The sequence below is a fragment of the Miscanthus floridulus genome, chromosome 2, assembly GCF_019320115.1.
Source record: "Miscanthus floridulus cultivar M001 chromosome 2, ASM1932011v1, whole genome shotgun sequence".
Taxonomy (NCBI): Eukaryota; Viridiplantae; Streptophyta; class Magnoliopsida; order Poales; family Poaceae; genus Miscanthus; species Miscanthus floridulus.
The window spans coordinates 56,131,508-56,142,900 of record NC_089581.1 but is presented as its reverse complement, the minus strand read 5'-3'; the positions used below and the strand labels follow the sequence as shown (position 1 = coordinate 56,142,900).

Genomic DNA, 11,393 nt, shown 5'->3' with positions numbered 1-11,393 from the left:
TGTTAACGGATTTCAGAGAGCCGGAGAAATATACAGACTTCTAAGCTTATACCATCATGGTTTCGTTTCGTTGAATATGGAAATGCCATCCCGCTTTCGCCGATTATTCATCCACTCAAATGGCACGACAGGCATCGCTCATTGCCATCTGAATTGAGGAGAGAATTTATGAAATTGTAACGGCAGGTTCCACGCAGAACGGAACCAAATGATGCATCTAACAAACTGAAGCCGTCAAGCCGGGATACCTTGATCTGGACGCTGGTGGGATAGCGGGCGGCGCCGAGCAGCTTCCTGGCGCCTGGCCGCGAACCTCTCCCAAACCCTGGCCACGCGAGTGCCAGACCTTAGACAACCTGCCGATCTCCTAGCTGCAGGCTCGGAGGGCGGAGGCTCCTGGTGGCTGGCTGGTACCCACAGCCTCTCCGCGGCTCAGATAGATCCTACTTAATTCCTGAAAATGGACAGCGAATCAACGGCCCGTCAACTTTGATCCCATTTGGTTTGGAAAAAAGAATATATTTTTCCTCCCACTAGGCCACAACTATCACAAAACTCATCTTTTTCTCATTCGTCTCCCAAATTCAGACACGTGACCCACGACTAATTTTCTCACTGCGCTTTTACAAATTTCAAAAGATCCTGGAGATAAATGAGATACGCCAAATTCAGATGAAATATTTATAGCTCATGAAAATATATCTAGATGTTTAAAAATAGTTTTATCTCTAGAAGAAGGAAAAATATGCAGAAAAATATAGAAAATTCCTAAAACATTTTAATCAAACGTGTTTTAATAATTTTGCACAACAAAAATATGAGATGCAACTAGCATGAATGTAGCATACATTAATGCTAAGTGCATTTATGCTATGCATTTATGATGGTTATGTATCATGTATTTATTGTGATAAGTTTTGAAAACTCGTTTTATAGATCGATTAGAATGTTTTAAGATTTTTTAGAATATTTTTTTTTTCATTTTCCTAGAGCTAAATCTACTTTTTAAAGCATCTACAGATATTTTCATGGGCTCTAAATATTTCATTTGAATTTTGTGTATCCCAATCTATCTTTAGAATTCTTTCTAGAATTTTAAAAGCTTAGAGATATTTCATGTGGTTTAAAAAACTCGTCAACTATTTATCGATTTTTTTAGCTAAAAAAGTTAACCACCTTCATAACCACTCAAAATCAGGACATAAAGGTAATTTAAATGGGTTTGAAAGTTTAAAGGATAAAATGTCTGATTTTAGAGTTTGAGGAAGAAAACAGACTATGGTGATTTATAACAGATTACCCAAATCAATTTAGCCCACAACCTTCTTAGTCTGTTTCCCTCCAAACCAAATCGGCCCAATAAGATAAGCAGACCATAAAAACGGTTTTGGCTCAAACCACTACCTGTTTTGAAGAATGCCACTCAGTGGGGTGAAGTCATCCTCAGATGAACCCATAGTCCCCGTTCGCTGGTCTGAATCTTGGCTGAAACTAGCTGAAAAACACTATTCTGGCTGAATTGTTGTGAGAGAAAAATACTGTTCCGACTGAAAAAATAAGCCGAACAAGGCGAATATGGGGTAAGCCGAACCGACCAAAAACGGTTTTGGCTCAAACCACTACCTGTTTTGCTCCGGACTCTATGCCGGCATGCTGCAACCCTGCCGTTTCTTCTCCCATTAACCCCAGCGTGCTGTCGCTGTCGACCTAGGTACGCCGGGTGCCCAGGTCTTCTTCGGGCCTTCACCGGCGACGGGCACCACCAGGTACGCCCACCCCTTGGTCTTCCCTTCCTGCTGTGCGCCCAAACCCTAACTTACTATTTGCAATCGGATCTGATCTAGTTAAAGTGATGCATGTATTATCCAGTTATGCCTACTAACTTTGAGTCCTCAGCAAAAATTTCGGGTGTACACCCATGTCCTTTACTGGGTCCGCCCCTGGTTGATGCCGTACCACATTGAGATAATATAACCACATCCGTTGATTGAAAATCATGTTATTCCAATTTTTCTATACACCATAAAGTGGCAACAGTGTTTTTGAACTCATATTAGCATTTTTCTTCTTCGCTTAGCTCAGCATCTGATGCGAAATAACTGCCAATATTTACACAAAAATAGAACAAATTTCATCCTGAATAGCTTTACAGGGCCTGGTGCAAGCGGTAGAGTCTTACCGCCTGTGACCGGAAGGTCCCGGGTTCGAGTCGCGGTCTCCTCACATTGCACAGGCGAGGGTAAGGCTTGCCACTAATACCCTTTCCCAGACCCCGCACAGAGCTGGGAGCTCTCTGCACTGGGTACGCCCTTTAATAGCTTTACAGCTGATGCCGTTTCAGTACAAAAAACACAAAACTAAGAAATTTGAACGAGTTAAAAGTTAAAAACACCTGTTTAGTCGGCAATTTATGATGGGAAAGCAACCATAGTCCATACAGTTTCAGATTTTCAGATTCATGGTGCAAACTATTATTAGGTATTTTAAGCTTCTCCATTTGTGGGATGGGATTAACATATATATACAATACAAAAGATTGGTCACTATTCCCTTTTTTTTTTGTCTCTATGCTAACTTGCAGCAGCATGTATATGTAGCATATGCTTCAAACGAACAAGGACAAAATGGGTTCTTCTGAGGATGACTTCACCCCACTGTCTGAGTTGGCCGTTGGAATGAACAAATGTACAGTCCGAGTGCGCGTATTGCGGCTGTGGGAATCCTTCAATCCGAAAAATGACATATCGTTCGGCCTTGACTGTCTTCTGATTGATGATGAGGTGACGCATTCCCTACCAAGTTAAACACCAAATGGCTGATCACATTGCTCGCTACTAATGTTAAATTGCTATCCTTTGAGTTTTCAATACACTGATTCTTCCACTTGTTTTTCACTTGTAGGGTGAAACTATGCAGGCACGTGTACTTCCTGACGATATAGACCAGTTTGAAGAGCAGCTAATTGAAGGGAAGGTCTATGCCCTGTCGTATTTTACAGTTGATGATACTAGGGAAAGCTACATGACCTGTAGCAATGAGTTCACTATGTACTTTGGAAGGCAGACAGTGGTCAATGAGATAGAAGGAGATATTGATTCGATACCCCTCCACAGCTTTGAGTTCATTGATTTTAAGAATCTACATTCTAGGTGCGACAATAGCATACTAGCAGGTAGATTCTTTTGGAACTGCAAATTTGATCAGAGTTACTGCCACATTTATATCTCTTTTTTTCACCCTTACATGTGCGGATATAAATAATGCAGATGTTCTTGGCCACATAGTTGTGAAATAATGCATATGTTGGGGGTCTGGAGGAGGTTGAGAAAAAATCCAGCACTATAGAAATTTGCAATGCCACAATTCAGAATTTGAGGTAATTGAATACAGTTCTCCTTTTTGCATGATTGATGTCCCTTGATAGCTCCTCACTGCTGGAGTTACCGTTTACAGTGGAAGGAAACTGAGTGTCACATTGTATGGAGATATTGCTTGCGGTTTTGCTGATGAAATGCTCGAGAAAGGGAAAAAAAGCCTCAGTTGTTGCTGTCTTTGCAGGGATGCGCGTTGAAAGCTCAGATTCAGGTTAATCATTGATCCACCCTTTCGTTGTCTGCTTCTACTATGCAATACTGTCAAATTATATATCTTTATTTTCTTGCAAAACGTTAGTCTCTATCATTTGATGCAACCATAGTGTGTACTGAGATATTCTGGTGCCACTTGTTCTGAAGTCATGATATTTTGTGTTATAGTTTGCTCTACAACATGTTTGAAGTACTATCTAGATCTGGAAATACCAGAGGTTCAAGAATTCCGTGAGAAGTGAGTGGACTTCATAAGTTCGTACCTACATTGATGATTGATCTATGATGTAAGCACATGGCTAACTTGTTCCTGTGCATGCAGTCTGCGCATTCAGCAAGAAAGCCCAATTCCAGAAAAAAGCCAAGCTCAGAAGTTAGCTGAGAGTTGGCGAACAGTTGAACAGCTAAAACGCCTCAATCCAAAGGATTATGACGAGGTTAATTAAGAGGCTGCTCTTCTCATGACTGTGCAAAGCCTATCTGTTTTACTTACGTACCTGTCTTCACTTGCAGGATACCATGTTTCTGTGCAGAGTCTCCCTGATAGATATAGACTGCACCAGTAAATGGTGTTATCTTGGATGCGATACCTGCCAAAAGTCAATGTACGCGGCCCCAAGAAAATACAAGTGCAGCCGATGTGGCCCGATTAAGAGGCCAGTTCACTGGTATGCTGCCATTTGTTGCTCAAATGATCCTCAGTTCTAATGGTTGCTCAATTTGTAATTCACTAATTACCACACTGCTGTTCTGGACACGCAAGGTACAAGCTGAAGACGACGGTGAAAGATGCCACAGGCACAATGAACTTGATGATCTTCTGTGATGTGGCGGAGGAGCTGGTTGGTGTCTCTGCGGAGGAGCTCGTTGATGAGATCGAGGATGAGGAGTTGTTCACCCTGCCAGATAAAATCAAGGATCTTCTTGGATCGACCCACACCTTCCAAGTATTTGACAAGGATCTAAGCGGGAGCTTCTCGGTATATTCAATCATGGACCATGATAGCGTCCCAGTCCCTTCTACAACCACTAGTCAAGGCAACGAGGAGGGCAACGCTGTGACGGGAGAAGCAAGGTTGAAGTCCACTCAACTCCAGAAGCCTAACAAGCGTCTGCGAGGGGATGACTGGATCAACTAACTCGTCGGGCCACATTCAGAGTTCAGACACTCTGTGGCTCGTTTAGCGTACCTTAGGTTAATGCATCCTCTAGGAGGGGTCCTGTATCTACTGCTATGTGCTGTGACTCGATCTGGTGTCAGTGTTTGGTAACAGACCTTTAACTTCTTTAAGAATGCTGTTTATGGTACCATTATTAATGCCAAATGTGTTCGCGTTAAGTGGCGTGCTTTCTTAGCGCCTGTGCGACGCGGTGCTCATGGGTTTTACTCATGGGTTTTATACAGCCCGTTCATTTCGTCGTAAACGATTGTGGATTATTTACTGCTGGCTGGTTTGGTGTGAGAAAAATACTATTTCACCTTATAATCCACGATTGTATACGAGCGAGCGAACAGTAATCTGAAAATATTAATGGCAGAGTATTATACAGTAGCAGTCTAGCAGAGTATTTTGCGTGTGGAGATGTTACTACAACAAGTTTCTAAGAATTTTCTAAGATTAAATAAAATGTTTAGTATTTTTCAGTACAAGTTTTTAAAAATATTTGGATAATTTTTTCAAATCAAATATTTTTTTTAATTTTTTGATAAAGTTTAATTGTCCTTCCTAAATTATCGTGAAAGTCAGATTTAGTAGTGCTACATATGATGGTTGATGTAATCACTTTTAAAACCGCTTAGAAGGTGGTTTAAAAAATTCACGACTCTAACAGCATGTTCGGTTGGCTGGTTCGTATCGTTGCTGGTTCGTGAAGAAGTACTGTTGACTGGTCTGTGTAATGGAAAAATACTGTTCCTACTAGAAATTTATGATCGTTTACGACAAGCCACGGCCAAACGAACAGGCTGTAAAAATCTGATGTCAAATAGACTTTTCTCAAACAGATTACCCGAACTAAATCAACCTACCAACCTCTCAGTCTGTTTCCTTCCAAACCGAATCGGCCCAGTAAGAAAAACAGACCATAAAAACCGGTTCTGGCCCAAACCATTACCTGGTTTAAGTTTGCTCCGGACTATAATACGCCGACACACTGCCGTTTCTTCTTCCATTAACCCCCAGCGTGCCGTCGCTGCCGACCTAGGTACGCCGGGTGCCCAGGTGAAGATCTCCACCGGAGACGGGCACCACCAGGTACGCCCATCCCTTGGTCTTCCCTTCCTGCTATGCGAAACCGAGCACCCAAACCCTAACTTACTATTTGCAATCGGATCTGATCTAATCATGTATTATGCGGTTATGCCTACTAACTTTGAATGCTTTGCAAAAATCGGGTGTACATGTGTACACCCGTGTCCTTTACTGGGTCCGCCCCTGAGTAATGGCATATCACATTGAGATATAATCACATCCGTTGATTGGAAATCATGTTATTTCAATTTTCCTATACACCACATAGTGGCGGCAGTATTTTTGAACTCATATTAGCATTTTTCTTCTTCCCTTAGCTCCGCATTTGATGCGAAATCACTGCCAATATTTACACAAAAAATAGAACAAATTTCATCCGGAATAACTGTATAAATGATGCCGTTTCAGTAACAAAAAAACTCAGAAAATTTAACGAGTTAAAACTCTTGTTTAGTCGGCAATTTATGATGGGAAAGCAACCATAGTCCATAAAGTTTCAGATTCATGGTGCAAACTATTATTAGGCATTTTAAGCTTCTCCATTTATGGGATGGGGTTAACATATATATACAATACAAAAGATTGGTCACTATTTCCTTTTTTTTTTGTCTCTATGCTAACTCGCAGCTGCATGTATATGTAGCATATGCTTCAAGCGAACAAGGACAAAATGGGTTCATCTGAGGATGACTTCACCCCACTGAGTTGGACGTTGGAATGAACAAATGTAGAGTCCGGGTGCGCGTATCGCGGCTGTGGGAATCCTTCAATCCGAAAAATGACATATCGTTCGGCCTTGACTGTCTTCTGATTGATGATGAGGTGACACGTTCCCTACCAAGTTAAACACCAAATGGCTGATCACATTGCTCGCTACTAATGTTAAATTGCTATCCTTTGAGTTTTTAATACACTGATTCTTCCACTTGTTTTTCACTTGTAGGGTGAAACTATGCAGGCACGTGTACTTCCTGACGATATAGACCAGTTTGAAGAGCAGCTAATTGAAGGGAAGGTCTATGCCCTGTCGGATTTTACAGTTGATGATACTAGGGAAAGCTACATGACCTGTAGCAATGAGTTCACTATATACTTTGGAAGGTAGACAGTGGTCAATGAGATAGAAGGAGATATTGATTTGATACCCCTCCACGGCTTTGAGTTCATTGATTTTAAGAATCTCCGTTCTAGGTGCGACGACAATAGCGTATTAACAGGTAGATTCTTTTGGAACTGCAAATTTGATCAGAGTTAGACCTGCCACATTTCTATCTCTTTTTCCCCCCTTACATACGTGGATATAAATTACGCAGATGTTCTGGGCCACATAGTATATGTTGGGGATCTGTAGAAGGTCGAGAAAAAATTCCGCACTATAGAAATTTGCAATGCAACAATTCAGAATTTGAGGTAATTGAATACAGTTCTCCTTTTCGGATGATTGATGTCCCTTGATAGCTCCTCACTGCTGGAATTACCATTTACAGTGGAAGGAAACTGGGTGTCACATTGTACGGAGATATTGCTTGCGGTTTTGCTGAAGATATGCTTGAGAAAGGCCAAAAAGCCTCAGTTGTTGCTGTCTTTGCAGGGATGCGCGTTGAAAGCTCACATTCAGGTTAATCCTTGATCCACCTTTTCATTGTTGGCTTCTACCATGTAATACTGTCAGATTATATCTCTTTATTTTCTTGCAAAACGTTAGTGTCTATCATTTGATGCAACCATAGTGTGTACTGAGAACTGAGATATTCTGGTGCCATTTCTTCTGAAGTGATGATATTTTGTGTTATAGTTTGCTCTACAACATGTTCGAAGTACTATCTAGATCTGGAAATACCAGAGGTTCAGGAATTCTGTGAGAAGTGAGTGGACTTCATAAGTTCATACCTACATTGATGATTGATCTATGATGTATTAGTACATGTCTAACTGGTTCGTGTGCATGCAGTCTAAGCATTCAGCAAGAAAACCCTGTTCCAGAAAAAAGTCAAGCTCAGAAGTTAGCCGAGAGTTGGCGAACAATTGAACAGCTAAAACGCCTCAATCCAAAGGATTACGACGAGGTTAATTAAGAGGCTGCTCTTCTCATGACGTGCAAAGCTTATCTGTTTTACTCACATACCTGTGTTCACTTGTAGGATACCAAGTTTCTGTGCAGAGTCTCCCTAGATAGATTGCACCAGTGGTTGGTGTTATCTTGGATGCAATACCTGCTACAAGTCAATGTACAGGGCCCCAAGAAAATACAAGTGCAGCCGATGTGGCCCGATTAAGAGGCCAATTGACTGGTATGCTGCTATTTGTTGCTCAATTGATCCTCAATTTTTATGTTCTGATCCGTGCTACTTTGCAGCGTTGCGGCTGTGGCTACCAGCTGCCTGGTGGCTGCAACGCTGAGCGCCGGCTTATGTGCAGCAGCAGCAGCCACAGCGCTGCAAGTAGCACAAACGAGCACAGCCTTACTTGTTGCTTAATTTGTAAGTCACTAATTACCACACTGCTGTTCTGGGCACGCAAGGTACAAGCTGAAGACGACGGTGCAAGATGCCACCGGCACAATGAACTTGATGATCTTCTGTGAGGTGGCGGAGGAGCTGGTTGGTGTCTCTGCGGAGGAGCTTGTTGATGAGATCGAGGATGACGAGGAGTGGTACAGCCTGCCAGATGAAATCGAGGATCTTCTTGGATCGACCCACACCTTCCAAGTATTCGACAAGCATCTAAGCGGGAGCTTCTTGGTGGACGATGATACCATCCCAGCCCCTGCTGCAACCACTAGTCAATGCAAGGAGGAGTTGTGTACCTGAGGGCAGTGTTAACGCAGCAGTCACTACTCAATGCAAGGTGGAGCCCGTCCTTGAGGACAGTGTTGGCATGGCAGCCCCTGCTCCAACTATGACTCCATGCAAGGAGGAACCTGTCGTCCTTGAGGAAAATTTTAGCCCTGCTCCAAGCACGAAACATGAATGCAAGGAGGAGCCATTCCTTGAACACAGTGTTAACATGGCAGTCCTTAAGCCAACCGCTACTCAGTGCAAGGAGGAGGAGCCTGTCCCCTAGGGCAGCGCTGTCACGGGAGAAGCAAGGTTGAAGTCCACTCGTCTCCAGAAGCCTAACAAGCGTCATGACTGGATCAACTAACTCGTCGGGCGACATTCACATTCAGAGTTCAGACACTCTGTGACTCGTTTAGCGTACCTTAGGTTAATGCATCCTCTAGGATGGGTCCTGTTCTCTTCTAGTACCTGGGAACAACTGTATCTACTGCTATGTGCTGTGACTCGATCTGGTGTCAATGCTAGGTAACAGACCTTTAGCTTGTTTAAGAACGTTGTTTATCGTACCATTGTTAGTGCCAAATGTGCTTCGCGTTGAGTGGCGTGCTTTCTTAGCGCCCGTGCGATGCGGTGCTCATGGGTTTATAATCCGGAAATATTGTACAGTAGCAGTCTAGCAGTGTATTTTGCCTGTGGACATGTAACTAATACTAGAGGATCTTACAACAAGTAGGCTAGCCTTGCAACTTCGATGGGAGATTGAACTTCCGTCATTTTGCAAACGATGTCGGTGCCGAGGGCCGAGGCCAGGTTGCGGCAGTCGACGATGTCAGTGCCGGGCCGCAGTCGAGCAGTGGTGTCCCCCGCGAAGGTGACGCCGGAATTGTTGGCCGTCGCGAGGAGGGTGGCGACTGTAACATCCTGAGTTTTCGTGCAACAAAAAATACAAGCTTTTTTAAAAAATTTCCTGAAATGTGTGGAGCATATAGTTATTGGTCAAACTTAAGTCAAACACACTAATAAATCATTGCAATCATTTAGAATTGGTTGCAGGAGAGTGCCTGTGCTTTGAGTTGGTTTTGGGGTTTGAGTCTTGTTGGAGTTTGGAGTGCACAAATCCATAGCAAGATCCACTCGAATCCTTTACGAATTCATCTCCAATCCCATCCGAATCCCTTCTCAATTCCCCATGAAATTCACTTCTCAAATTCCTTTCCGAATTCTTCGCAAATCTCTCTTGATTCAATCTCAAGATTCCTTAATCATAAATGGGGAAAAAAATCATAAATGGAAAAATCCCTTTTCCATTTTCCTTCTCATTTAGTCCAGCCGGCCCAGTCCCCTCTCCCCTTCTTTTCCACCCGTTGGCCCATCCTCTCCTTCTCACCCCGGCCTAGCTCGCTCCCCCCTTATCCCAGCCGTTCAGCCTTGCCCTTCCCGAGCCCCAGCCCGGCCTCCTCGCGCCTCAAGCCTAGCTCTCCGCGGCGCACAGCAGCTGGCCGGCCCAGCGGCACCCGCAAGCCTAGCATGCGTGCCGGCCCAACTCGGGGCCCGCCAGCCGCTCGCCCTGTCCAAACCCTAGTGGGAGCACTCGCTCTCCTTATAAATTTCCAAACGGGCTGGCACGGGCCGGTGCGAAAAAGCACGGCCCTAGCCCGGTACGGCCCGGCCTCGCCCGTGCCTGTGCCTGGCCCGGCCCGGCCTGGCCCGTGCCCGTGCCTGGCCTGGCCCGTAGCCGTGCCCGTGCCTGGGCCGAAAGGTCAGCCCGTAGTGCCGGCCCAGGCACGGCCCGTTCCAACGGGCGGCACAGGGCAGGCACGGCTCGCAGCCGTCGGATCGCGGAGGCGGGGCGTGAGCCGTTGGATCGCCAGGCTGTCGGGGGGTCTGGTATATAAGCCGCCCGATGCGGCCACTCTCCCCACTCCCCTCACTCGTAACCCTAGCCTCTCGCCCTCTCCTCTTCGGCTCTCCCAGCTCACTCTGTCGCTCGCCCGCTCCTCGTCGCACTCGTAACCCTAGCTCCTCGCCTGCTCGCCGCTCTTCGCCACACTCGTAACTTGGGCTCCTCGACGCCGTCACCATGGAGTCTTTCGGTGGGTAAGGGGCCAGTTCCGGTGTCCGGTGGTTCCCTCTTCTCCCTCTCCGCCCTCAATCTCCCTCTTCTCCCTCAGATCCGGTGGTTCCCGCCCTCAATCTCCATCTGTTCCCTTATTCTTCATCCCTGAACGTCGATTGAGCCTCATTCTCGGCATCCTCGCCGCATCTCCGTCATCTGTCCGTCGTCCACATCGCTGGCTGCCGCCACCTCCAGGGCTCCAGTCTCCGTTGAGGTACCGAGGGTGTGCAATCGGTCTGTCTCATTGTCATCGTTTATGGGGCTCCGGCCATAGAGGTAAGGGTAAACCCTAACCCTAATCGGTCCGTCTCATCGTTGTCGTTTATGGGGCTCTGGTCTCCGTTGAGGTACCGGGAGGAGTTGGATGTTGGAGCTGGATGGTCTTCTCTCCCTTCTAGTCTTGATCATTCTAGGAGTGTTTCTGCCACTTCCTTGCTGCAGGTAGCAACTGCTAGTTCTAACTCTAGTGAACTTGCATCCTACCTGGACTGTGACACAGTAAGCCAGTTGGATGATGAGTTTGACATCATGTAGTGGTGGCATGAGCACAAGCTTACTTATTCAGTACTTTCTGTTCTTGCTAAAGACATTTTGACAGTGTCTGTGCCAACCATTTCTTCAGAGTCTACTTTTAGCTTAACTGGCAGGATCATCGAGG

The 11,393-nt window shown here is 45.1% G+C and overlaps 2 pseudogenes; both read left to right on the top strand.

The window, feature by feature from the left end:
- The first annotated feature begins 1,639 nt into the window (after positions 1 to 1,639).
- LOC136538864 (replication protein A 70 kDa DNA-binding subunit D-like) lies at positions 1,640 to 5,014 on the top strand (annotated as a pseudogene).
- A 1,471-nt stretch (positions 5,015 to 6,485) lies between these two features.
- LOC136538862 (replication factor A protein 1-like) lies at positions 6,486 to 9,864 on the top strand (annotated as a pseudogene).
- The last annotated feature ends 1,529 nt before the right edge of the window (positions 9,865 to 11,393 follow it).